The 27,901-nt window shown below is 46.1% G+C and overlaps 1 long non-coding RNA gene across 2 annotated transcripts in view; it reads right to left on the bottom strand.

Annotated features, from left to right (window-relative positions):
- Nucleotides 1–1,167: 1,167 nt before the first annotated feature.
- Nucleotides 1,168–27,901, bottom strand: part of LOC139229168 (uncharacterized) — a 98,738-nt gene continuing 72,004 nt past the window's right edge. For both annotated transcript variants that reach the window (XR_011587670.1, XR_011587669.1), the window contains 3 exons: nt 21,001–21,338; nt 1,464–1,576; nt 1,168–1,303 (listed from right to left, as the gene is read on the bottom strand). This is a non-coding gene — a long non-coding RNA (uncharacterized lncRNA). The remainder of the gene's footprint in view (nt 1,304–1,463; nt 1,577–21,000; nt 21,339–27,901) is intronic.

Raw genomic sequence — 27,901 nt, 5'->3', positions numbered from 1 at the left:
GGTCACAGTCTAAGGATAAGGGGTAAGCCATTTAGGACCGAGATGAGGAGAAACTTCTTCACCCAGAGAGTGGTGAACCTGTGGAATTCTCTACCACAGAAAGTACTTGAGGCTAATTCATTAAATATATTCAAAAAGGAGTTAGATGAAGTCCTTACTACTAGGGGGATCGAGGGGTATGGTGAGAAAGCAGGAATGGGGTACTGAAGTTGCATGTTCAGCCATGAACTCATTGAATTGCAGTGCAGGCTAGAAGGGCCGAATGGCCTACTCCTGCACCTATTTTCTATGTTTCTATGTTTCTATGTTTCTATGAATATAAATCCCAGGGCAACAGATGACTGCATTGCAAATCTATGTGTCAGTTTGATTTAATTGACCACAGTATCACCTTAGATTCGAACCCCATTCAAGGAGTTGAGCACATAATCTAGAACAACAGTTTAGTGCAATTCTGAGTATGTGCTTCATTCTTGGATCCATCAAATAGGACATTAAACAATGGCTCAATCTGCCCTTTCAGATGGATATTAACGATTCCATTATATTATTTGAAGAGCAGGGAGTTCTAAGACTTTGGGCAACACTCCTCTGCAGCACCAAAAATAGATGAACTAGTTATTAATTTCCGTGCTGTTTGTGGGACCTTGCCATGTGCAAAATGGGAGCAGCATTCAAAGCAACATTGACTGCACTTCAAAATAATTCATTGTACATGGCGTGCTGTAGGACATCTTGAGAGAAATGATAAGTTGTTTTATTAATGCAAGTTCATTCTTTATAGAATCAGTATAAACACTTCAACCAGAGTAGATGCTCGCATGGAATATTCTAGTCGATATTGCAGAGGTTTCAACTCTAGTTCAAAGTGAATCTACTGAAGAAAGCCAACCCAAATACAAAAGCAAAATATTGCGGATGCTGGGAATCTGAAATAAAAACAGAAAATGCTGGAAATCTCAGCGGGTCAGGCAGCATCTGTGGAGATGCTGTTTCTCTGTTTCTCTCCACAGATGCTGCCTGACCCGCTGAGATTTCCAGCATTTTGTGAAGAAAGCCAGCCAGCTGTTTTAATAGGGAGAATCTGACAAAACGTGCACAAGGCCATTGCACCTCTTCAGACGGGACATAGAAAAGCATCTGATAACCATACTAACCGAAGGTCACTACAGATGTTGAGATCATAGAAAGGTAGCAGTAGGATCTCAGGAGTACTCCTTAAATGTTGCTTTCAATTCAGGCTACTGCTTCACACTAAGGACTGTGTACGACAGGTCAATACGTAGGGAAAGCAGCCCAAGTCCTGTTGCAGTTATGAAGAAAAAGTAAACTGTAAACTGAACAAGATGATGTACATAAGTTTTAGGGCCATTTCAATGGCAAAGCCTGCAATGGGCAGGCTGAACAGGAACAGCGTAAAAAAAATCACATCACTAGAATTCAGTGCCTCTGCAAGTACTAACCGTACACTAACATTGCCCTTCAGGCCATATGGATCCCTGTTTCCAGTGCAGATGTGAAATCTTATAAACAGTGTAGCTCTTCTTTAGTGTGCACTATCATGCATGATGTAACCCTGGTTAGACCGTACAAAAATAAAAAGTGCAAAATTAATTTTCAGATAACACCACCAGTAAAAGTCCGACAATTCCACATAATAAAAATGGATTTTGACTTAATCAGTCACCTTGAAATAGTTGCCCTGCCCAATCCTTTCTCAATCACTCTCATTGTGTTGAATCCCAATAGATCAAGCACTTCCCACTCACTTGTACTCATTGTGGATTGCAAAATTACTACTTTGATAGATGAAAGTGCAAAGTACCCTTCATAAGTGGTCATAGAGGATTTAATAACCATTATTAAAAATGACAGCTCGACGCCAATGTGCATCTCAGCTTGGGAGATCTATGTTTTCTGAATAAATAATGGAGAGAAACACAGAATCACAAATCCCTTGATATGTGGGGAGCTATTGTGGCTGGCCAATGGTATCTCTTTTACTGGAACTCTTTACTTTAAAAACATTTCCCTGCTCCTTCTACATACCCTTTAATATATTAATTCTTTAATTAGGGCTGGATTTTCGATTGTCTAGCACCTCAGTTAGCGGCCAGATGGGAAGTTAATGGAAGCGCAAGAGGTTACCGACCGGGAGTGCAGCATTTAGCGCCCCGACCGAAAATTCATTAGAGACTCACCAGGGGCACAAACCAGTAGCGCCTGGAGATCCTGACGTCTGTCCTGGAGCAACGCCCATGCTTGCGGTAAATTAGGTGCGGCTGCCTCACTTAGCGACCGCCAAGAACAACATCTGGAAAAACAGTCGGTACAGGCTTGCAAAGTCATTAACCTGTGGCTAATGAAAGGGATGAGGAAGCCCTTCCTTCAGAGGTTGCAGTCAGTGAAATGTTTACACACAGCAAGTTGCATGAGCCTCCGAGTTTGCAACGGCAGACAGTACAGGTTGAAAACAGGTGATTTTGAAAACTTTAATGGGTGCATTACTATGCAGCGCCTTTAAGACTCGGCTTTTGCCGGGATCTGAATCGGAGTTCAGCGCATGCGCAATGGGTCTGCAAAATTTCCTGGTTTACTGCCCCAAATGAGGCCCAACCAAATTTCTCCCCCTAAGTGTTTATCTAATTTTTGTTAAATTATGTGATTGACTCAGATTCAATAGCCAATTGTAATACATTCCATATTCTAATAATCCTTTATGCATCTAATGCTAATGCTGAGTTCATGCCTCTTTGCTCTCAATTCATTAACCTGTGGATATAATCTTTCATTCTTTACGTTCTCAAATGCTTCCACTTTTAAGAATCCCCAGACCTTCTCTGTTTCAGTGAATATAGTCCTAGTTTTACTTTTAGGTCTCATGAAAATAAAATCCTCTCTCCCTCATAAAGCTGCAATGCACTTTTTCGATGGCTCTGATATCCCTTCTATATTCTTCCCCTCATAACTGCACACATTACTCCAACTGGACCTACCAAATATCTAGTATAGATTCTTCACCATCTCCTCACTTTTGTATTCGATGCCTCTATATATAAAACCCAGAATCCTATTTGCTACTTTTATGCATTTTTCCACTTGCAATTCCACTGGTAAATATTTGTATGTTTGTAACTCTAGATATTCCTAGACCTCTAGGTTTTGGGTATATTTCCATTTTCGGTTCCATTTCCCAAAATGTGTTACATCACATTTATCTACATGGAACTGCAAGTGCCATACATTTGCTCATTCCCCATACCTGTCTACATTCTGTTGTGATCGTCTGCATTCTTCCTCAGAGCTTGCTTCATTGAGAAAATAAAGATTAGCAAAAATATATAAAAATAATGTTTATTTATACTTAATATAAAAATTAAATTTACTATTTGTAGTTCCAAATTTCAAATAACTATTTTATGTTTAGGTAGGCAAGTTTGAGAAGAGGAAACTCCATGGCCCTCATTTTGAGATCATCAGTGTATAAACAGCGATCATCATATTCTACCATGTATTTGTGCTCTGCATTACCTTGTGACCAGAAGTTCAATGGAATATTTCAAGAGATCTTTGGAAAGTGTTGAACATGGTTTTCCATTGAAGCTGAGATTGTTTGTATAGCTAGTTAAGTGGAAATTGTATACATAGCTTATTAGTTCGTTTATACTAAACCATAACAAGCGTTTAAGTATAGAAGTAAGTTGTGGAAATAATCACACTAAAATGGTAGTTAATGAGGAAATGTTTACATACACTTAAAATAAGGCTTGTGTCTTTCAGGGTACATTTATACCTCAACTATTGGTTTAAGACTGATAGCTGCAGCATCAGTTTTAGCCAGATAGTAACTTGTTTAAACTGCCTGGCTCCAATTGGAATTCTCCCACCCAAGGAAAGGACTTTGTCCATGCATTCTTACAGGCTTGAGCGAAGCATTGCTCATATCCACTAGGTTAGTAGCATTATTTAACTTCATTTTTGAGTGTGAGTCTAGAGGGTATTGATTTAAACTTCCTGCAAGGCTAGAAGTACATTATTTCTCAGTGATTGATGTATGGAATGGACTCCCATTCAACTTAGTTACTGCTAATGTAAAATGAAATTATGCACTTATCATGCAAAACATTGCATTGAAGGTGGATACATTTAGGCATGGATGGTTAAATTAGATTATGGATCGCTTATGTTATTTAGTACAGGACAAGAATATTGGAAGAAGGTTCATTGTGATAGCTTTTTTGGGGAGATTTTACCTGGTTAAAATTGCCTTCCTCAGGAATTATTAGCTGTCATTCTTAGCTCAGTGGCGGCACTTCTGCCTTTGAGTCAGAAGGTCAAGGGTTCAAGCCACATTTCAGAGACATCACATAGTCCAGGCTGACGCTTCACTGCAGTGCTGCAAAGAGTGCTGCACTGCTGGTGGTGCCGTCTTTTGGATGAGATGTTAAACTGAGACTCTCAGGTGGATGGAACAGATTTCATGGCACTGTTTGAAGAAGAGCAGGGAAGTTATCCCTAATGTCATGGCCAATATTCATCCCTCAATCAGCATCACTGGAACAGGTAGTCTATTGACTTAATTCCTGTTGATGGGACATCGCTGTGCACATATTGGCTGCCATGTTTCCTACATTACAACAATGACTACACTTCAAAAAGTACTTCATTGTTTGTCGAGCACTTTGGGAGGTCCTGAGGTCATATAAATGTATATAAATGTAAGTTCTTTCTTTTCTTTATTATTGGTTGGGTAGGTGAAGGCCATGACAGTGTAGTTGTGTATGAGGCAAAGGAGCGAGTACGCTCGATGGGCAAAATTGCCTTTTCACATGCCATGGTTGCTTATATTAAGTTTTAAAAACTGTAAGAGTGTTGACAGGAGTATACACACTTTCAAATATTTAAATTTAGCTCTAGCCAAATTTTAAAAGTAGAACATTAGGGCTCAGTGAGAATTTTTTTTAATGCAGTTTGATGTTACACTGGCATTCTACATCATGCACTGCCAAACCTAAGCTATGTGAGACTGATTTCTGCAGGGGGTCCTACACTACATTCCTCTGCAGTCAGAGCGAGACCTGACACTGCAGTATCTTGCAACATTAGCGAAGCTGCAAAGCAGACGAATTAGAATTCAAGTGAGTTTTGGTTCTTGTGAGACACTGCAATATTTTATGTGAGACTGCATAACCGCCACTACACTTTTCCTTCAACACAACCTGAGGATAAGACAATTTCAAGTTTTAAAAGCCTTTGAACTGGAGAGTTTAGCAGAAAACTCACCAATCTGGGAACATTGTCATTTTATGTAACTAGGGTCAAAAACTTTAAATTAGGAAACCTAAAAAATAGCCAAAGGCCTATAATGCAGGGGACCCAACTGAAAAGAATGAAAAAAAAACAGGTAAATCAAGAAATAATGATTTGGTGATGCTACGCTTGGATTTAAAAAGATTGTAGGAGGAAGGAATAATTAAGAGAATGAAGGAGTTGCAGTTTTGAGATCCTATGAAAGAATGAGATAGAGTTTAATTTAATTTATTCATTCTCGGGATGTGGGCATCACTGGCAAGGCCATTATTTATTGCCCATCCATAATTGCCCTTGAGAAGGGCAGTCTGTGTCATGAAGGTACTCCCACAGTGCTTTTATGGAGGGAGTTCTCGGATTTTGACCACAACAATGAAAGAATGGTGATATATTTCCAAGTCAGGATGTTGTGTGATTTGGAGGGGAACTTGGAGGTGGCGGTGTTCTCATGTGCTTGCTTCCCTGGTCCTTCTAGGTGGTAGAGGTCGCAGGCTTGGGAGGTGCTGTCAAAGATGCCTTGGCGAGTTGCTGCAGTGCATCTTGTAGATGGTACACACTGCAGCTATGTTGTCACAGTGATGCAGGGAGTGAATGTTGAAGGTGGTGGATGAAGTGCTGATCAAGTGGGCTGCTTTGTCCTGGATGGTGTCGAACTTCTTGAGTGTTGTTGGAGTTGCACTCATCCAGGCAAGTGGAGAGTATTCCATCACATTCCTGATTTGTGCCTTGTAGGTGGTGGAAAGGCTTTGGGGAGTCAGAAGGTGAGTCACTCGCCACAGAATACCCAGCCTCTGACCTGCTCTTGTAGCCACAGTATTTATGTGGCTGGTCCAGTTAAGTTTCTGATCAATGGTGACCCCCAGGATGTTGTTAGAGGGGGATTTGATGATGATATTTCTGTTGAATATCCAGGGGAGGTGGTTAGACTCTCGCTTGTTGGAGATGGTCATTGCCTGGCACTTGTGTGGCATAAATGGTACTTGCCACTAATCAGCCCAAGCCTGGATGGTGTCCAGGTCTTGCTGCATGTGGGCATGGACTGCTTCATTATCTGGGGAATTGCGAATAGAACTGAACACTGTGCAATGATCAGTGAACATCCCCACTTCTGACCTTATGATGGAGGGAAGGTCATTGATGAAGCAGCTGTCATTGGTTGGGCCTAGGACACTGCCCTGTGGAACTCTTGCAGCGATGTCCTGGGGCTGAAATGATTGGCCTCCAACAACCACAACCATCTTCCTTTGTGCTTGGTATAACTCCAATCAGTGGAAAGTTTTCCCCTGCTTCCCATTGGCTTCAATTTTACTCGAGCTCCTTGGTGCCACACTTTTGTCAAATGCTGCCTTGATGTCAAGAGCAGTCGCTCTCACCTCACCACTGGAATTCAACTCTTTTGTCCATGATTGGAGCAAGGCTCTAATGAGGTCTGGGGCCAAGTGGTCCTGGAAAACCAAACTGAGCATCAGTGAGCAGGTTATTGGTGAATAAGTACTGCTTGATAGCACTGTCAACGACATCTTCCATCATTTTGCTGATGATTGAGAGTCGGCTGATGGGCGGTAATTAGCAGGATTGGATTTGTCCTGCCTTTTGTGGATAGATCATACTTGGACAGTTTCCACTTTGTTGGGTAGATGCCAGTGTTGTAGCTGTACTGAAACAGCTTGGCTAGAGGAGCGGCTAGTTCTGGAGCACAATTCTTCAGATCTACAGCTGGGATGTTGTTGAGGCCCATAGCCTTTGCTGTATCCAGTGCGCTCAGTTGTTTCTTGATATCACGTGGAGTAAATTGAATTGGCTGAAGACTGGCATCTGTCATGTTGGGGACCTCAGGAGGAGGCCAAGATGGCTGAAGATGGTTGCGAATGCTTCAGCCTGGTCTTTTGCATTCACGTGCTAGGCTCCGCCATCATTGAGGATGGGGATGTTCATGGCGATACCTCGACTTGTTAGTTGTTTAATTGTCCACCACAAATCATGACTGGATGTGGCAGGACTGCAGAGCTTCGTTTGTTGGTTGTGGGATCGCTTAGTTCTATCCATAGCGTAGGAGACTATGCAGTGTTTCTCCGTTTCAGTACAGGGATGATTGTACAGGAGGAAGAGCACCAAAGTCACTATTTTATCTTAGAAGTAACAGGTGAGGAAAGTTCAGGGAAGCACTGAATATGTCAATATCCAATGAAAAAGGGAGATACATGAAACGTTTGTGTGTGAGAGAGAGATTGGTGTAGGGGATTGGTTGTGCGAATGGGATCATCTTCTGATATAGAGAAGCAGTATTGAAGACAAATGGAATTAGGCTTTATTTAGACCACATATCTTCTCCATTACCAAGACCATCTACTTCCACCTCCATAACATCGCCCGTCTCTGCTTCTGCCTCAGCCCATCTGCTGCTGATACCCTCACCCATGCCTTTGTGACCTTCAGACTTTACTGTTCCAATGCACTCCTGTCCAGCCTCCCATCTATCACCACTCCCCCCCCCGTAAACTTGAGCTTATCCAATACTCTGCTGCCTGTATCCTAACTCGTTCCAAGTCCCGCTCACCCAATGCCCTTGTGTTTTCTGACCTACATTGACTTCTCGTCTGGCAACACCTCAATTTTAAAATTGCTATCCTTGTGTTCAAATCCCTTCATGCCCTCACCCCTCTCTATCTCTGTAACCTCCTCCAGCCCTACAACCTTCTGAGATCTCTGAGTTCCTCTAATTCTGGCCTCTTGCGCAGATTTCCTTCGCACCACCATTGGCAGCCTAGCCTTCAGTTCCCTCAGCCCTATGCTCTGCAATTCCCTTCCTAAACCTTTCAGCTTCTTTACCTCTTTCCCCTCCTTAACTCGCTCCTTAAAACCTACCTCTTTGAGCAAGCATTTGGTTACCTGTCCTGATATCTCTTTATGTGGCTCAGAGTCAAATTTTGTCTGATAACTCTCCTGTGAAGTGTTGTATCTTTGGATGCTCTGATAATGGCTCCACGAGGCAATGGGTTGTACTTGAACTGTAGTGACCGTAGTCCTTTATTGATAACTCCAGAGTGAGGATCACACCTGGTGGCCTGCCTTTTATACTAGGCCTGGCACACCTGTACAAGTAACCTGCAAGTCTCCCACTGTGGTGCCCTCTGGTGACACACCTTGTAATAGTACAAGCAGTAACCATGTAGGATACATGACATCACTCTCCCCCAAGCCTTTAGTGCAAATCCACTCTGCATTTTCTGTGCTCTGAGTTTAGCTCTATCCAGTTGACCCTTGGCGGGTCGTTTCCATCTTGGGTGAGTGGGTGGCAGTAGAGTGCTGGTGGTTTCTGTTTGTGTGTCCATGACCACTCTATTCTCTCCACTTACCCTCCGCCCCCCCACACACATACAGATGGTGTCATTGGCTCTAAACATTCATATATATTCAAGCCCCCCCAAAAAATTTGCATTTACAGTATTGCATTTGTGGTTCATGCTTGGAATATTCTTGAAGTCAGGGCTGAGGTCAGCGCCGGTGCGTGACGACAAACTAGTGCCAGGACTGCTGGATGGTGTCCAGGTAGTCTGGTGGTGGCGCGGTGCCCAGTGCTGGCAGTGGGAACCTGGTTGGCTCAAGTTGCCTGCTCTTGGGGCTTTTGCCGTTGCTCCTAGTGTCGGGCAGGTTGACAGATGCCTGTGACCTCCCTGTCCTCTCCTTGTGCCCCGGGTCACTGCTGCTCCCTGAGGAGCAGTCGTCTAGCAGTGCGCAGGGAACTACTGACTCGCTTGCCTGGGCGTTATTTGGTTTGGGATCCTGGCTAGTCCCGATCCCATTTGGGAGCACTGTTACGGGTGACCCTTCATTCCCGGGTATAGCGTTGGTGGCGATAGGGTCTGGGGGCTGCGCCTTAGCACAGTTTGCTCTTTCAGGCTCGTGGCGGTTGGTGCCATCGGGTGCCTGAGAGGTGGAGACGATCAGGGGCAGGGTATCAATACCAGTGCTGTTGCCCTCCTGAGATCGCTTGCTCTGCAGCTTGTATGTATTGGCTGCTTGTGGACACACTCCATGGTGCATAACTCTGGTCCCAGGGATGCAGGCAACTACATTGGGTAGCTTGCTGGACCTGTGTGCTCCCGATGGGTGTCCGCCCGCTGCATTGACTAAATACAGTTGAAATCCTACAATGCTTCATTACTCATTGTAAATAACCTGTAGCTCCGATCGCGATCGCGCAACTTTTCTTTGCTTATTGCATGTACAAAACTGTGATCATCAATTGCACATTTTACATCTAACTCAGAGTTGCTCTTACATTGATTGAGAATGTGGAACTGACCCTATAAGTGTGGTGGGTTGAAGGCCTCCTTTAAGAGAGCCGTGCTATCTTTACCCCAATCCTCTTCTCCGTTTGGTGCCACGTGTTGCTCCATCAGCGCTGCACCTCGTGGTCTGGCCGCCGCCATCTTTTTCTTCAGCGCATCAACTTGTGGTTTGGGTGCCATCTTTCCTCCATTCACGATGTCGACTTCTTCTCCCCGGGTTCTGCCACCAAAGCTGGGAAGTCACCTTTGGATCCAATTTTCTTCCTCCGGCGCCTTGCCACTGGAACCTGGAAGGTGTGTTGGGTCGTCTCAGCTGGATCATCTCCCACAGTCGTGCTGGACGGTCTGTGCCTCGGGTGCTGTGCTGGTCTGCTCTCTGGTGCCGGGTCCACCCTCAAGTGAGGGCTTGCTTTGCCTCTGAGCGCGGAGGACGTCAATCGCTGGAGGGGTGAAATCTTCCCAACTCCAATGGATCTTCTCCATCCACCTTCTTTTGAATAGCGTTGGTCCATCACCTGCAACAATCCACAGAGGTAACTTGTGCACCGTGCCACCATTGAGTACCTTTACATCCGTACTACCAACGACTGGGATAATTTCATCGGTGTAAGTGCCTGAACCGGGACCAACTTGGGTCGTTCAGTTTGATTGTCCCATTGCCTCTCAAAGGCTTTTTGATTCATTACTGATTGGCTCACCCCTGTGTCCACTTCCATGAAGACTGGAATGCCATTTATCTCGACTTCCATCCTCAACAGGGAACACTCGGTGGTGCAGGTAAGCATGCCATATACCTCATCGTGGAGCTGAGCTGCCTCTCCATCTATCGTTTCATAATCCACGCTGGATTCATGGCCATCTGCAAACTCTTCATCAACACAATGAGTCATGTTTCTTTTACCCATTCGCTGGAGGTGGCCCTTTGTGCTGCAGCCTTTATACACAGTCTTTAAAGCGGCACTGGTGAGCCCTGTGATTCCCTCCACGACGCCAGCATGGAGCTACTCGATTAGCCCCCCTCAGTGGATTCTGAGAGTAGAGACTCGGGGGCCTGTTCTCTCTTCCCTGAGAAGGTTCACGTTCTACAGTCCAGCCTCTAAAATGTGCCACTCTGTGCACAGTACTAGCCGGGTTTGAGTCCCAAGGATGAGTCATCTGGCTAGAGCCGCAGGTCAAGGTCATGAATGCCTGGCTCACGGAGATGGCCTCCTGCAGTTTGACTGTGGTATCCGCAGACAGTAACTTATGAAGAAGGCCCTCATGGCCGATTCCAATGACAAATATATCCCGCAGTGCTTCGGTGAGGTGGTCGCTGAAATCACATGGTGCCGCCAGCCTCCTGAGGTCTGCAGCATTTTTTGCGATTTCCTGGCCTTCGGGCCGTCGGTGGGTGTAAAACCGGTGTCTGGCTGTGAGGATGCTCTCTTTGGGCTTGAGTTGTTCGTGGATCAGCGTTACAAGCTCCTCGTACGCCTCGGTCGTTGCCTTCGCTGGTGCCAGCAAGTCCCTGACGAGGCCATAGACAGTGGGCCCACAACTGGTTAGCAGGATAGCTCTGTGCTTATCAGCCAGTGTGGCTGGATTGTCGCCTGCCAGGTCGTTTGCTGTGAAGAAATGGTCGAGCCCCTCCACAAAGGCATCCCAATCATCACCATCGGCGAACTGCTGCAATGTACCAAGGTTAGCCATTTTCGCGTGAAGGTCCGTAATCTCGTCGCCAATTGTTGTGTCTTTGGATGCTCTGATAATGACTCCACGAGGCAATGTGTTATACTTGAACTGTAGTGACCTTAGTCCTTTATTGATAACTCCAGAGTGAGGATCACACATTGTTGCCTGATTTTATACTAGGCCAGGCACACCTGTACAAGTAAGCTGCAAGTCTCCCACTGCGGTGCCCTCTGGTGGCACACCTTGTAATAGTACAAGCAATAACCATGTAGGTTACATGACATCAAGCATCTTGGGATGTTTTACTACATTAAAGGCGCTATATAAATTCAAGTTGTTGTTTTTATAGCAATATGGTGAACTTGAGCAAATTTCTAAGCAGAAGGGAAGATAAACAGGGTATTAAGAGACACTGAAGATACTTAGAGGTCACACCAGTTTGGACACACACATCTTGACTATGGGATTGGAAAGGTCTAACTGAGATGCATTATTCAAAAGATATTTGATTCATACAATATTTCACCCTCAGTACAGTATATAGTATGTCCCACCTGAATCCATTTTTGATGGTAAACCTCAAAGCTGTCACTGAAGTAGGTCTGCAAACAGGAATACATCACCTGTTTCGTGAAAAAATGCAGTTCAATATGCTACACAGATGATCCTTTTGAGTAAACTATTGAAATTGGTGGAGCTTTTTACAAAATAAATAATCTTACAAGAAAAGACTAAGAAATACTAGAGTATATAAAGCACTGAGTTGCTATTTGCATATGGCCTTTGGTACGGTTGTATTTTTACACTAACAGAATGATCTGCAAATTTTATACAGATAGAATACTTCCTTTCTGATCTCAAAATAACTGATCAGAGTTAAGCTTAATTTGTATGCAAATGAGACCTCTCAGGTTTCATGTGAAAATGCTTTTTTTACTGTCCATAGCCACTGAATGAGTAAATATGAATAAAAGATGCTTAAGGGCAGAAATTGGTATGTGTTGCGCCCTTTCTTCGGGCATAAAACTGATGGAAAGCATACCAATTTAGTAGTTGGACGACCTGTGTCTAATCAGCAGAGGCTTTGGTCCCACTGATAAATTCATGGGACTTGGGCAGACGCCTAAAACAGATGGTAGGCTCTTTGAACAGGTTATTTAGGGGCCTAAATCCTGGAGAAATTAGGTCCCGATGAGTGGCACAGGCATTGAGCCTGACCCGCTCAGGATTCTCCCCACGGCCGCCAATTAAAAGTAAGCATGGAAAAAGCTTCCCTGTGGAGTCAGGCAAAGCAGGAGTGCTCCCCTGACTCCACAGCTGTCGCTTTCCCACTCTCCCCGGTAGCTCGCTCCAAAGCCCCCTCCTGGGATTTACCCGAGGGCTGCCGCTGGCGAGGTAACCGGCCCTAAATTGGGTCCTCCTGTTGGGTGAGCTGCCTGCATTGTTACCACCAGAGCCTGCAACTCGTTCCAAGTATGCGGATGAGGCCCAAGGAGCACTGCCTGTCGATCCTCAGGCCTCTTGCCTCAGGCGCACACATTTTTATCCCATAGACTTAAAGCAAATTTAGAACTTGGCTCAGTTGCACACAGAGCTAACATTTAAGCCACTTTGTAAGGCTGAGTAGTAAATCCTAATCCAAATTTGGATTACTTGGGAAATGTAATAACATTTTAATGCACATATAGAAAGAGATAAATGTCCCTCTGCACATATGTAGTGCTAAAATTTTGGAATGCACCTATGTGTACGGAGATTTGTTTTGCATCAGAATCCCTGGTTGGGGTTGATGCTATCTGCATTGCATTTCCTCGTTTTTTTATAGTAATGTATTTTCAAAATCTGGCAAAGCCTGGGTCTTTCCAATTGGCACACTGGCCAATTTTAAATTGAAACCTTGAATTTAGATGATCTGAAATTTAGATGCACTAAATTATAAGAAAGAAAGATAGACTTGCATTTATATAGCGCCTTTCATGACCACCAGGCGTCCTAAAGCGCTTTACAGCCAATGAGGTACTTTTGAAGTGCAGTCACTGTTGTAATGTAGGTAACACGGCAGCCAATTTGCGCGCAGCAAGCTCCCACAAACATCAATGTGATAATGACCAGATGATTTGCTTTTGTTATGTTGATTGAGGAATAAATATTGGACAGGACACCAGGGATAACTCCCCTGCTCTTCTTCGAAATAATGCCATGGGATCTTTTACATCCATCTGAGAGAACAGATGGGGCCTTGGTTTAGCGTCTCATCTGAAAGACAGCACCTCTGACAGTGCAGCACTCCCCAGCATTGCACTGGAGTATCAGTTTAAATTTTTGAGCTCAGGTCTCAGGAGTGGGACTTGAACCCACAACCTTCTGACTCAGAGGCGAGGGTGCTACCAACTGAGTCATGGCTGACACTTAAAAGTAAATTTATCCTCTGCTGGTTGGATTTAAGAAAAGGTTGAAGGAAAGGGGGATGAAGCGAAATGGGAACAGGCATTGCTCATTTGGAGGATAAACACCAACATGGATTAGTTGGACTGAATGGCCTGTTTCCATGTTGTAATTATTATGTCATGCTATGATTTATGGCTCCATCAGTCCTTGTGAAAAGAATTTCGCCATGATTGTGGCAATGATCTGGATCTATGCAAACAGATCTTAACCTTCTCCAGCAGAAACCTAGCAAGTAAATGATGGAATAAATCCAAGAGCATGACTAGCTGCCAACATTCACGAATCCGTATTGAAAGCATCAAGTGAAGTTCAAAACTGTCAACACAAAAAGAAATATATCCTGTTTACATCAGTCATAGTTTTTGCAAATGCTCCCTCATGAAATACCTCAACACTAAGAAAATAGCAGAAGTATATTTTTCTAACTTCACTGTCTGTAGTAAATTCAGTGCAAAGTCTTGTCAAAATGCTCTTTACGTTCCATGATAATTTTTGTTAACAATTTGACATTAGTTTTTTCATGATGTTCTCAAAGTCAAAATCATTGGTACCACCTACTACTCTCCATATAGCGTGTTACCAATTTCATATCTGCCAACAGTCACTAATCAATAGGCAGAAATGGTAAATAAATGGGAATTAGCAAATGTACCTCCGGGAAAATAATCATAGAGCATCATCATCATAGACAGTCCCTCGAAATCGAGGAAGACTTGCTTCCACTCCTGAAGTGAGTTCTTTGATGGCTGAACAGTCCAACACGAGAGCCACAGACTCTGTCACAGGTGGGACAGATATTCGTCGGGGGAAGGGGGGGTGGCACTGATTTACCACACGCTCCTTCCGTTGCCTGCGCTTGACCTCTTCACACTCGCAGCGTTGAGATTCGAAGAGCTCAACGCCCTCCCGGATGCACTTTCTCCACCTAGGGCGGTCTACGGCCAGGGTCTCCCAGGCGTCAGTGGTGATGTTGCACTTCACCAGGGAGGCTTTGAGGGTATCCTTGTAATGTTTCCACTGCCCTCTTTTGGCTCGTTTGCCATGAAGGAGCTCCGCATATAGCAGTTGTTTAGGGAATCTCATGTCTGACATGCGAACTAAGTGGCCTGCCCAACGAAGCTGATCTAGTGTGGTTAGTGCTTCAATGCTGGGGATGTTAGCCTGAGCGAGGACACTGATGTTGGTGCGCCTGTCCTCCCAGGGGATTTGCAGGATCTTGCGGAGACATTGTTGGTGATATATCTCCAGCGACTTGAGGTGTCTTCTGTAAGTCGTCCATGCCTCTGACCCATACAGGAGGGCGGGAATTACTACAGCCCTGTAGACCATGAGTTTGGTGGTAGGTTTGAGGGCTTGGTCTTCGAACACTCTTTTCCTCAGGTGGCCGAAGGTTGCACTGGCGCACTGGAGGCGATGTTGAATCTTCGCATCAATGTCTGCCTTTGTTGACAAGAGGCTCCTGAGGTATGGGAAGTGGTCCACGTTGTCAAGAGCCGCGCCGTGAATCTTGATGACTGGGGGACTGTGCTGTGCGGCGAGGACAGGTTGGTGTAGGACCTTTGTCTTACGGATGTTAAGCATAAGGTCCATGCTTTCATATGCCTCGGTGAATACATTGACTATATCCTGGAGTTCAGTCTCCGAATGTGCGCAGACGCAGGCGTCATCTGCGTACTGTAGCTCAACGACAGAGGTTTGGGTGGTCTTGAACCTGGCCCGGAGGCGGCATAGGTTAAACAGCTTCCCACTGGTTTTGTAATTTAGTTCCACTCCAGAGGGGAGCTTGTTGACAGTGAGGTGGAGCATGGCAGCGAGGAAGATTGAAAAGAGGGTTGGAGTGATGACGCAGCCCTATTTGACCACGGCTCGGACGTAGAATGGACCTGTAACAGATCTGCTGGCAAGGATTACAGCTGCATGTCATCATGGAGCAGGCGAAGGATGTTGACAAACTTTTGATGCCACCCAAAACGGAGGAGGAAGCTCCATAAGTCCTCACGGTCGACAGTGTCAAAGTCCTTTGTAAGGTTGAAAAAGGCCATGCATCAGGGCTGGCGCTGCTCCCTGCATTTTTCCTGCAGTGTCGCGCTGCAAAGGTCATGTCCGTTGTGCCCCGTAGTGGCCGAAATCCGCACTGTGACTCCAGGAGGTGCTCCTCGGCCACAGGGAGAAGACGGTTGAAGAGGACTCTAGCAACAACCTTCCCAGTGGTTGATAACAGGGAGATTCCCCTATAGTTGCCACAGTCGGATTTGTTCCTCTTTTTAAAAATGGACACGATCACTGCATCTCTGAGATCCCCCGGCATGCTCTCCTCCCTCCAAATGAGAGAGATGAGGTCATGTATCCGCGCCAGCAGCGCCTCTCCGCCATATTTTAATGCCTCAGCAGGAATTCCATCCGCACCCGTACCCTTGTTGTTCTTGAGCTGTTTTATGGCTTTGCCTACCTCTTGCAGCATTGGGGTTTCACTGAGGTGGCGACGGGTTGCATGCTATGGGATGGAGTCGAGAACGCTCGAGTCAAAGGCAGAGTCTCGATTGAGGACATCTTCAAAGTGCTCCTTACAGCGGGCCCTGACAGACTCGGTGTCCTTGATGAGTGTTTCCCCGTTCTTGGCCAGGAGTGGGATGGAGCCTTGGGAGTTTGGACCATAGGTGGCCTTGACTGCAGTGAAGAATCCTCGTATGTCGTGGCTGTCGGCTAGTTGTTGTATCACCTGCGCTTTCTCCATCCACCACCTGTTCTTTAGGTCCTGGGTTTTTTGTTGGACCTCAGCCTTGAGCCATCTGTAACGTTGCTTTGTAGCACCTGAGCTTGGTTGTTACTTGAGGCTCAGAAATGCTCTGCGCTTATGATCTATTAGTTCTTGGATCTCCTGATCGTTTTCATCAAACCAGTCCTGGTGTTTTCTGGTTGAGTAACCAAGTGTATTTTCACAGGCACTGGTTATGGAGGCCTGTAGGACAGACCAAGCGCTGTGGGCATTGAGCATCTCAGGGTCATCAAGGCACACCAGATTGGCTGTGAGGCACTGGCTGTATAGGGTTCTCTTAGCTGAGTCTTTAAGTGCCCCGGCATTAATTTTTTTGCGGCACTGTTTCTGCTGTCCCCTCTGCTTTGGGGCTATGTTAATATTGATGATGAATCGGATTAGGCGATGGTCTGTCCAGCAATCATCAGCTCCTGTCACGGCGTGGGTGATGCGCACTACCTTGCGATCCTTGGCTCGGATGATGACATAGTCCAGCAGGTGCCAGTGTTTGGAGCGAGGATGTTGCCACGATGTCTTGTATTTGTCCCTCTGGCGGAACAGGGTGTTGGTGATGAGGAGTTCACGCTCTAGACATTTTGTCAGGAGTAGGACACCGTTGGAGTTGGATTTCCCTACCCCTCTCTGCCAATCACGCCTCCCTAGAGGGCTGTGTCTTTGCTGACCCTGGCATTAAAGTCTCCTAGGAGGATTAATTTGTCGTCCTTGGGGATGCAGGACAGGGATGGCTCGAGGTTGGAATAAAAACCCTCTTTAGCCTCATCCGTTGAATCCAATTGTTGGGGCATATGCACTGATGACTGTGGCGCATTGGTTCCGGGATAGGGTAAGGCGTTTGTTAATCCTGCAGAGGGAGTTTTTGAGGCAGCCGACCAGTTCATTTTTGACGGCGAAGCCAACTCCATGAAGGCGGTGTTCTTCCTCTGATTTTCCTTTCCAGAAAAAGGTATAACCTCCACCATGTTCTTTAAGCTGGCCTTCCCTTGCACGCTGGGTCTCACTTAGGGCGGCGATGTTGATGTCAAAGAGTCTAAGCTCCTGGGCAACTATGGCAGTACGGCGTTCCGGCCTGTCGCTGTTGGAGTTGTCCATTAGGGTCCTGACGTTCCAAGCCCCGAACTTCATATTAAATGAGTGGAAGATGCCTGTGCATGAGTTCTTTTAACGTTGCACACCGATCACCACATGGGCTTAGCTGAGCAAGGTCTTGTTCCAGGGGGTCCGAGACTACTGGAGACCAGGCACTGCTATATGAGCTTAGTTGTTTACGGCGAGATGTTGGCCGCAAGCTCGGTACTGAGTAGCACATTTGATGGTAGGTGGTAGGGGGCAGACATTGAGGGGGTCACCGCTCCCCTGGAGTTCAGTGTGGAAGATCAGGGTGGTCACAGCCATGGTACTCACCACGTGCTAGGGGAGAAGAGGCCAGGTCGTCAGTGGGGAAGGAGAGGCCCAGTCATCATTGAAGGGGAAGAAAGCCCGATCACCGTTGAGGAGTTGAGGTCCAGCCGTCGTTGAGGGAGAAGGAGAGGCCAATTGGCGTCGCTGGAGAGGAGAGGCCCAGTCCTCATCGATAGAGGAGGCCCGAACGCCGCTGGAGGGGGCCCAGTCGTCGCTAGAGGAGGTCTGATTGTCGCCAGAGGAGGTCCGGTCGTTGCTAGAGGAGGTCCGGTCATCGCTAGAGGAGGTCTGGTCATCACTAGAGGAGGTCTGGTCATCGCTAGAGGAGGTCTGGTCATCGCTAGAGGAGGTCTGGCCATCACTAGAGGAGGTCTGGTCATCGCTAGAGGAGGTCTGGCCATCACTAGAGGAGGTCTGGTCATCGCTAGAGGAGATCTGGCCATCACTAGAGGAGGTCTGGTCATCGCTAGAGGAGGTCTGGTCATCGCTAGAGGAGGTCTGGCCATCACTAGAGGAGGTTCGGTCATTGCTAGAGGAGGTCTGGTCATCGCTAGAGGAGGTCTGGCCATCACTAGAGGAGGTCTGGTCATCGCTAGAGGAGGTCTGGTCATCGCTAGAGGAGGTCTGGCCATCACTAGAGGAGGTTCGGTCATCGCTAGAGGAGGTCTGGCCATCACTAGAGGAGGTCTGGTCATCGCTAGAGGAGGTCTGGTCATCGCTAGAGGAGGTCTGGCCATCACTAGAGGAGGTCTGGTCATCGCTAGAGGAGGTCTGGTCATCACTAGAGGAGGTCTGGTCTTCGCTAGAGGAGGTCTGGCCATCGCTAGAGGAGGTCTGGTCATCGCTAGAGGAGGTCTGGTTGTCGCTAGAGGAGGTCTGGTCATCGCTAGAGGAGGTCTGGTCGTCGCTAGAGGAGGTCTGGTCATTGCTAGAGGAGGTCTGGTCGTCGCTAGAGGAGGTCCGGTCGTGGTTGGAGGTGGAAAGATGGCCGCCGAGGTGGCAGCTCCCCGAGGAGCTCCCCTGAGAAAACAAACTTAAACCTAGAATCTTGAGCCATCTTGAGCCATCCAGCAACTTTAATTCTCAACCTCCACCTTCCCGAACCTTAATAGACCCTAATAGGGACGACATTCTCTTAAATTTTACCTGAAATCCTATAATCCACAAATTCTGGCCTACCTCATGCGCGAACTTTCCTCCTAAACCTCACACCACTCTTCGACAACGACCGGACCACCAACAATGACGACCGAGCCTCCTACTGCAGCAGTGAACTGGGCCTGGACCTTTTCCCTCCTTCAGCGACTTTCTCTGGTGATCTGCTCCTTCGACGTCGACTCAGCTGCCCCACCCGATCCCCGACACCGCCCGGCGAGCCAGGTGAGCCTCCAACGGCGACCGGGCCCCCTCCAACAGCGACCGGGCCCCCTCTAACGGCAATCGGAACTCCACCAACGGCGACCGGGCCCTCTCCAACGGCAATCGGAACTCTGCCAACGGCAACCGGGCTCCCTCCAACGACGAATCATAGAGAGCTATAGGCAGTGACACCAGCTGCCCATTATGATCACGAAGAACAAAACTATTCTTCCCCAGTTGTTCTTCAAAGACTCTTCAACAGAACAAGTTAGAAAGATTAAAATGTGAATCCAAAATATCCATTAAAATGGTTTACTGACAATGGCCAGAATGCTCAGAAACGCAGTAGCCTGGTGCATTTGTATATGAATGCAGTGCTGCACATAGAGAGCCATTTCTCAATCTCTGGCAGGAAAGACATTGGGTCCAAAATTCAGTACCGCTGGAAAGCTGGTGCTCACCCCACCTTTTTGTGGCCATTAGTGCCAAAATATTTTCATGGCAGGGCCATCCCATATTCAGCTCCAATAGTAAACAAATGGGTTCCAGCGCTAATGAACCCTACCAAAGTGGATTTTTCAGCGGTGTGACTGTCTTAATTTGAGCGTTATCACCACTGAGACATTCAGCATGCAGGTAAGGGTTTCTAATGAGTCAGCTCCTTTTTAAAGGGCAGGGTTAGCAGCAAGACCCTGAGGGGGGAAGGAGTTTGGAAGGATGGCTGGTGTAAGAGGTGCAAGGAGAGCCAACAGGCTCACTGATATGGAACTGGAGACACTGATGGACGGTGTGGAGGATAGAAGTAGAATACAGTTTCTGACATGGGGAGACCTGGCAGACAGGCAGTACATAATGCATGGAGGGAGATTGCAGGGGAGGTGTCAGGCACCTCCATATATTTGAGGACGCACCCTCCCGGGAGGGTGCTGGCCAGTCTGCACCCAGCCCTCCCAGGGTGGCGATGGGTCGACGCCTCCTAGCTCTGAGGCGACGGGGTTCCTCCTCCTCTTCCTGCGCCTCCTCCTCCTCCTCAGGTGGTACTGCTGGCTCAACCTCCAGCGGCTGACCCCTCATGATTCCATGACGATTATGGAGACCTGTTGAGAAGGGTACTGCAAGGTGCCATCAGAGCGGTCCAGGCATCGGAATCTCTGCTTAAGGATGCACCTGGTGGCACAATGAGCATCATTGTATGCATGCTCTGGCACTGCCCTGGGGTTCTGCAGAGGAGTGAGCAGCCACAGGGGATATCCCTTGTCCCCAAGCAGCCAACCGCAATCCTGATTTTGAGTCAGTGACGACGGCGAGCACACTGGTCTGGCGCAGCATGAAGGAATCATGGCTGCTGCCTCCCTTGCCCACTGCCTGGCTGCACGGTGCTGACGGCGACGCCTTCTCCTGCGTGCTGCCCTGCCTCTGACCAGGTGTACCAGGTGTCTCCCTCCCAACACTCCTCCCATCCTCAGGGTGAACCCTGCCAAGCAGGTCTCTGCAGCCCACTAAAGAGTCAGACCTGAAAGTTGTACAAAAGTACAGGGGTATGTGAAAACCTCTGAGCAGCACTCAGCAGGTTTAATGAAGCCAAAACAATTAATAAAACTATGTCAAGAGATAAATACTGCGGGACCATGGAAAATGAAATGAAAACAATAACAAGTAATACAACTTTTCCAAAAGATAAATACTGCAGATGCATGCTGAAAAATGAAATAAAAACAATAATAAGTAATAAAACTTTTTACCTACCAAAGGGCCCCAGTGGTGTCGCGTTCGAGCACCACATCGAAAACCTCGCGGGGGCACTGCCGGGAAAAGTCCTACCTTTTCCTCGGTGAATGTCGCCGTGGTAGTCCCTTTCCAGCGGCCCGCACGCTGCAGAGCTCACCGCTGGAAACCTTCCTTTACTGCGGCTTCACCGCGCCGTTTCTGGCGGAAGTGAACACCGCTGAAATCCTCCCCGAGCTGAATATGACTCGCGGCGGGAAAAGTACCCGACAGTGGCGGCCGATCGATTTTTTCGGTTGACCGCCCAAATCTTCGGGGACGGTGAATTTCAGCCCCAGAGAGTAGAAAAGTGGTATAAGCTAGAGGCGAAGCACACAGGGAAGAATGAAAATTCAGACAACTGAACCAAGGTTCCCTCTCAACAACTGTCTCATAAATGGCATTGGAAGAAGCTTAGGAGGAGGTAACTTTAGCACTCAATGCCAAAAAAAATCATTTCTGTTTAGAAACATCAAGCAATGTTATCATGGTTAAGCAGTGAATGACTACATAAAAAACAAAGCAACTAGAAAGAATTATTGCCAACTTCAAAGAAGTTATCTTTCTGTTGAACTAAAATAAAAATATAAGCAGAAGCAAAATACTGTGGATGCTGGAATCTGAAATATAAACAGAAAATGCTGGAAATCTCAGCAGGTCAGGCAGCATCTGTGGAGAGAAATAAAGTTAATGTTTCAGGTCTGTGACCCTTTGTCAGAACTGGAAAAGTTCAAGATGTAACAGATTCTTAAGGAGGTGCAGGGGTAGTGAAAGGTGTAAGAATTTGGTGTAAAAATACTTTTTGACTTACGTTTTGGACATTGCTTGGACACATTTTCTGTTACTGCAGAGGAGCAGAGTAGCCTGACTTTTGACAGGTCCAAACGTGTTCCACAGGAATACACATCAGGTGGGCAAGAACCAATGGCTGAAATGGCAGGAATGGTTGATGGACAGGCCCTTTGTCAGGCAATCAGTGAGTGATCAAGCAGATTGGTCAGTTCTCAGGACACAAAGGGAAGCTTTTCGACCACACAGACTCGTTGGAGCCTTATTGAGGAAACAGCCAGTAACAAAGGAAGAGGCCGAGGACATTGATTTTGCTCTTTCAGTTGCACTGCCTCAGGGAAGGAACAGTTGAACTTTTGGCGTAAGAAGCAGCATTTTGCAGATATAAGAGTGGCAGTTTGCAGCCTTCCCTCACCCTCCCCTCTTCTACGCCTGCTTGTATCGTTCAATGTACAATGACTGAGCACTCCGTCTAGGACGGAGAGAAGAAACACCATCTACGAGCAAAGAGAGCCTCGCTATTTCGACTGGGAAGCTGTCCTTGAGACTGGACTTGAATACCACAGACCTAGAAGATGCACCTCATTGGGAGAAGCAGCGAGTAAGCCAGAGGGGTAATTGGTGAGCATTTATCCCAGCCCACGCATCTTTAAGACCACCGCATAGTGTGAAAGGGTGTCGTGTGTCCCAACCAAGCCTTAGGGGGTTTTAATGGGGACGTTTTTGCAAGGATCATAAGCGTACGCACAATTGTGTTGGACAGATTCGGTGGGTGCAATTTTGAATCCAAGCAGGGGTGTTTTACTCATGGGTACTTCGCATCAGGGGCCTGTTCAGACGGGCCAGGGTTATGTGTTTTACTGTATTTGTTTGTTTTACACCACCAGGGTATGTTTTTATTGGGTGGGTGCAGATGTGTGCTTTAACTTGAATAAAAGCATTGTGATGGTTGAGACCAAAAGATCTGGCTATAACTGTGTATTTCTGTTCACCACTATAATTCCAGTGTCTAGAACTGTTGTAAAGGGGGTGATTCGAAACCACCAAGGGCAAAACCACTTACAAAGGGGAGAACAGAACAAAAGGGAAGGTCTGTGATAGGGTGGAAGGCAGGAGTGATTTAAGAGACAAAAGGGATGATGGGAAAAAATGAGACGGTAATGGCACAAGTTAAGAAACAAAAGATGAGTCTAGATGGGGTGCGAGTGGCGGAATCATCACCAGCTGCCATGGGAAAGAGAAAAAAAAGGGGGGGTGGGGTCTCTTACCCTCTCTAGATCTTTTCATTGCAAACTGCTGACACTCACTCTAACCTCCCTCCCTCTGAACTTGCAGCACTCCGCTCTCTCAGATCCAACCCCAACATTGTCATTAAACCTGCTGACAACGATAGCGGTGTTGTTATTTGGCGAACCAACCTCTACCTTGCAGAGACTAATCGCCAACATTCTGACATCTCCTCCTACCTCCCCCTGGACCATGACCCCACTGCTGAACATCAAGCCATCATTCTCAGACTGTCACTGAGGAGTTCTTCCCTCTGGAGTTCTTCCCTCCACAGCCACCAAACTCATAGTTCCCCAATCCCGCACAATCCACTCTACCTCCTTCCCAAGATCCACTAACAGGACTTCCCTGGTAGATCCATTGTTTCAGTCTGTTCTTGCCCCACGGAACTTACTTCTTCCTATCACGACTCTATTTTTTCTCGCCTTGTCCACTCTCTTCCCACCTACATCCACAACTCTTCCGATGCTCTCTGCCACTTTAACAGTTTCCAGTTTCCAGGCCCCAAACATCTCCATTTCACTGTGAACGTCCAATCCCTCAACACTTCCATCCCCTACCAGGATGGCCTGAGGGCGCTCCGCTTCTTCCTTGAGTAGAGGCCCAACCAGTCCCCATCCACTACCACCTTCCTCCGCCTGGCTGAACTTGTTCTCACATTGAACAACTTCACCTTCGACTCCATTCATTTCCTCCAAATTAAAGGTGTTGCTATGGGAACCCGCATGGTCCTAGCTTGCCTGCCTTTTTGTGGGATGTGTGGAACATTCTTTGTTCCAGTCATACTTGGGTCCCCTCCCTCACCTCTTTTTCCGGTACATTGATGACTTTATCGGTGCCGTTTCATGCTCTCGCCCTGAACTAGAAAATTTTATTCACTTTGTATCCAATTTCCACCCTTCCTTTACCTTCATATGGTCCATCTTTGACTCTTCTCTTCCCTTCCTCGACTTCTCTGACTCCATTTCTGGGGATAGTCTATTGACAAACATTCATTATTAGCCCACTGACTCTTACAGCTACCTGGACTACACTTCCTCCCACCCGCATCCTGTAAGGACTCCATTCCATTCTCCCAGTTTCTCCGTATCCGTCACATCTGTTCTGACATTGCCATCTTCCATACTAGTGCCTCTGATATGTCTTCCTTTTTCCTTAATCGAGGATTCCCCTCCTCCATGGTTAACATGGCCCTCGACCGTATCCATTCTATTTCCCGCACATTTGTTCTCATCCCTTCCCCTCTCTCCCAGAACCACGACAGGATTTCCCTTGTTCTCACCTTTCACCCCACCAGCTTTCACGTTCATCCTCCAACATTTCCGCCACCTCCAGCGTGATCCCACCACCAATCACATCTTCCCCTCTGCGACACCCTGGTCCACTCCATAATCACCCCCAGCACCCCCTCCCCTTCCCAAGGCACTTTCCTGTGCAAACACAGGGGATGCAACACCTGCCCTTTTAATTCCTCACTTCCCACTGTCCAGGACCCCAAACACTCCTTCCAGGTGAAACAACGATTTACTTGTACTTCTTTCAATTTAGTATACTATATTCACTGCTCACGATGTGGTCTCCTCTACACTGGGGAGAGTAAACGCAGATTGGGTGACCACTTTGCAGAACACCTTCGTTCAGTCTGTAAGCAGGACCCCGAGCTTCCGTTCGCCTGTCACTTTAATTCTCCACTCCACTCCCACTGACCTCTCTGTCCTCGGCCTCCTACACTGTTCCAATGAAGCTCAATGCAAGCTCGAGGAACAGCACCTCATCTTTCATTTAGGCACTTTACAGCCTTCTGGACTCAACATTGAGTTCAACAATTTCAGACCATAACCTCTGCCCATATTTTTTCCCCTTTGCTCCTTTTTTTTAAACCCGCCCTTTTTTTCCTCTTTCCCATGGGAGCTGGTGAGAATTCCACAATTTACACCACAGGTACATTCATCTTTTGTTTCTTAACTTGTGCCAGTAACATCTCATTATTGCCCATCATCCCTTTTGTCTCTTAAATCTCTTCTGCCTTCCACCCTATCACAGACCTTCCCTTTTGTTCTTTCCTCCCCGCCCCCTTTCCCTGCCCCTGCACTTCCTTAAGAATCTGTTACATCCCGAACTTTTCCAGTTCTGACGAAGGGTCACAGACCTGAAACGTTAACTCTGTTTCTCTCCACAGATGCTGCCTGACCTGCTGAGATTTCCAGCATTTTCTGTTTTTATTATTAAAAAAATATATGGTGATGCTAATCCAACAAGCTTAAAACAGTTGATGAATCCACGAATACAAGAAAGATGAACTTGTGCCCTGGCTAGAGTAGGATTCTCAGTTAGTTTATGCTGATTGCAGTGTGAATTTGGCTTAGAAATCCTCGAATAGTGTAGCCAAAGGACACTTTTACTCAATCAGTTGTGGCATCACGAGCAAGTCCACATAAAGTGGTTGTTTTGTTGTGATTGTGTTGGCTCCATTATAACAGCAAAAGTTAGCAAAGCATCCCGGAAATTGATGTTCCTGCTGAAACGGGTGTATCTACTTATTAGTGCAAGTTTGATGCTCCCTCAGGCTTATAGATTATCTGGGCACCTAAAACACAAGGTTCTGCATGTTATCCACTCTTCATGATCTACCCGAGCTCTGCCAGGTGTTGTGGAGTGAGAAGGAAACTATCGATCAGAGAGTTACTCTATATTCACAGTGCCCGCACTGCCCATTCCTTAGATTTAATTCTGATTCTTTTATAGAAATAGGTTTGAGACAGAATGAAGGCATTTTGAGAATTCCTGGGTAAGGGGAAATGCATGCAATGACATTACAGCCCAACTGCATGTTTATGGAATGGAATCTTGTTGAAAAAAGCAGCTTCATTGACTATGGATCCTCCCAGTTCTATAACAATGCAACCAATTGTGCCAATAACTATCATTTGTTGCTCTTGCTTTTGAGATGGTGGATTGGGAAATCATTGGAAAACAGTTACAGAAATCTGCTCAGATGACCAATACAAATGTGACTAAGACAAAAGATTTTGTACATGAGCGATAGATAAACTCATAGAAAGAAAGAAAGAATTACATTTATATAGCACCTTTCATGACTCGGGACATCCCAAAGCGCTTTACAGCTTTTGAAGTGTAATCACTGTTGTAATGTAGGAAACACGGCAACCAATTGTGCATAGCAAGCTCCCATAAACAGCAATGTGATAATGACCAGATAATCAGTTATGTTGATTGAGGGATAAATATTGACCAGGACACTGGGGATAACTCCCCTGCTTTTCTTCAAAAGTGTGCCATGGGATCTTTTACATCCACTTGAGAGCAGACGGGGCCTCAGTTTAATGCTTCATCCGAAAGACGGCACCTCCAACAATGCAGCACTCCCTCAGCAATGCACACAGTAGTAGTACAGAAATACAGAGCAATCATCACATTCAACACTCCTACCAATGAACTCACCCACTAGATCTCTCTGAAATTTAGCACATTGATTAAGAAGGGTTTGCTCACTGAGGTAATATTGGCTGTAGTTGATTTGACCTTTTTAGGTATCAGCTTGGCTCAACTGGTAGCACTCTTGCCTCTGAGTCAGAAGCTTTGTTTTGCCATACGGATTTGGATGGATAATCTGGGCTAACACTTCAATGCAGTAATGAGAGTACTGGATTGTCAGAGGATTTTCTTTCAGATGAAACGTTAAACCAAGGCAATGTATGTCTGTTGGGTGGATGTGAAAAATCCAATGACACTATTCCATGAAAAGCAGGAAGGTTTTCCGAGTGTTTTGCCCAATACTCCTCCCTCAAATTGGCTGAAAATTTAACTACATAACAACAGTGATTGCATTTTAAAAAGTAATTAATTGGCTATGAAGTGCTTTGGGACTTCTAGAGAATGTGACAGGACACTATTTAAATGCAAGTTCTTTCTTTCTTTGGGAAAACACTCACCATTTGTTTTTAGTTGCCTTTCTTGGCACCTCTGCTCCCCAGAGCATTACAATTAAGGCTATTTTGGCTTATATATGGTGCCCTTAAATTAACATATCCTTTTATTCAGTTTACAGTCCATTAACACCAGCCTTCCACTGGTATTATTACATCGATCATTTTATGTGCCCAAACATGTGGAAAGAAACATGTAGAACAAATTTAGCCTCGATACCCTGCACTATCATAAAATAGAAATTTGCTATGCATAGGGAACAGCACCATGGTTCAATTGGGAGTGAAAAATATAGCATAGCAAAAACAGCAGTGACTATACCAATGAGCTCAAGTGAAAAGGAGCTTGCATACTGTACTTCCATTGCTGCGCCAAAAATAAAAATTCCACGGCAAGACAGATTTCAGGTCTTAGTCATTATACATCATGATTATGAGGAATACATTTCACTCAACATAATTCTGTACACTCTCTTCCATTACATAATGAGTGGAATGTTTCTTCATTCATAGCCATAGGAGGGAAATTCTACCCAAAGTTTTTTTTAAATTAGGATGGCCCCAAAAAACTAGTCATGGTCGTTTTACACTAATAATATGAAGGGAGATCCTTAAGTGCTTATAGAATGCTATGATAAACAACAACAATGGAAAAACTTTGACCTATTTGGTAAGTAATAAATATACAGTACTTGCATTTTGATGCCGATTTTAATGCTATACTATTTGTTAACAAACAAGCTATCCTATAAAGATCACATTTTTAAATCATGGGGCTGGATTTTCCGCTTGGTGCTGCCCATGTTTTTGCCCTGGAGGGGTGGCAATGGCGACGATGAGCTCTTCTGGGTGGGTGGCCA

This window comes from Pristiophorus japonicus, chromosome 18 (genome assembly GCF_044704955.1).
Source record: "Pristiophorus japonicus isolate sPriJap1 chromosome 18, sPriJap1.hap1, whole genome shotgun sequence".
Lineage (NCBI taxonomy): Eukaryota > Metazoa > Chordata > Chondrichthyes > Pristiophoridae > Pristiophorus > Pristiophorus japonicus.
The sequence above is the reverse complement of the archived record's forward strand: the minus strand, read 5'-3'. Positions and strand labels throughout refer to the sequence as shown.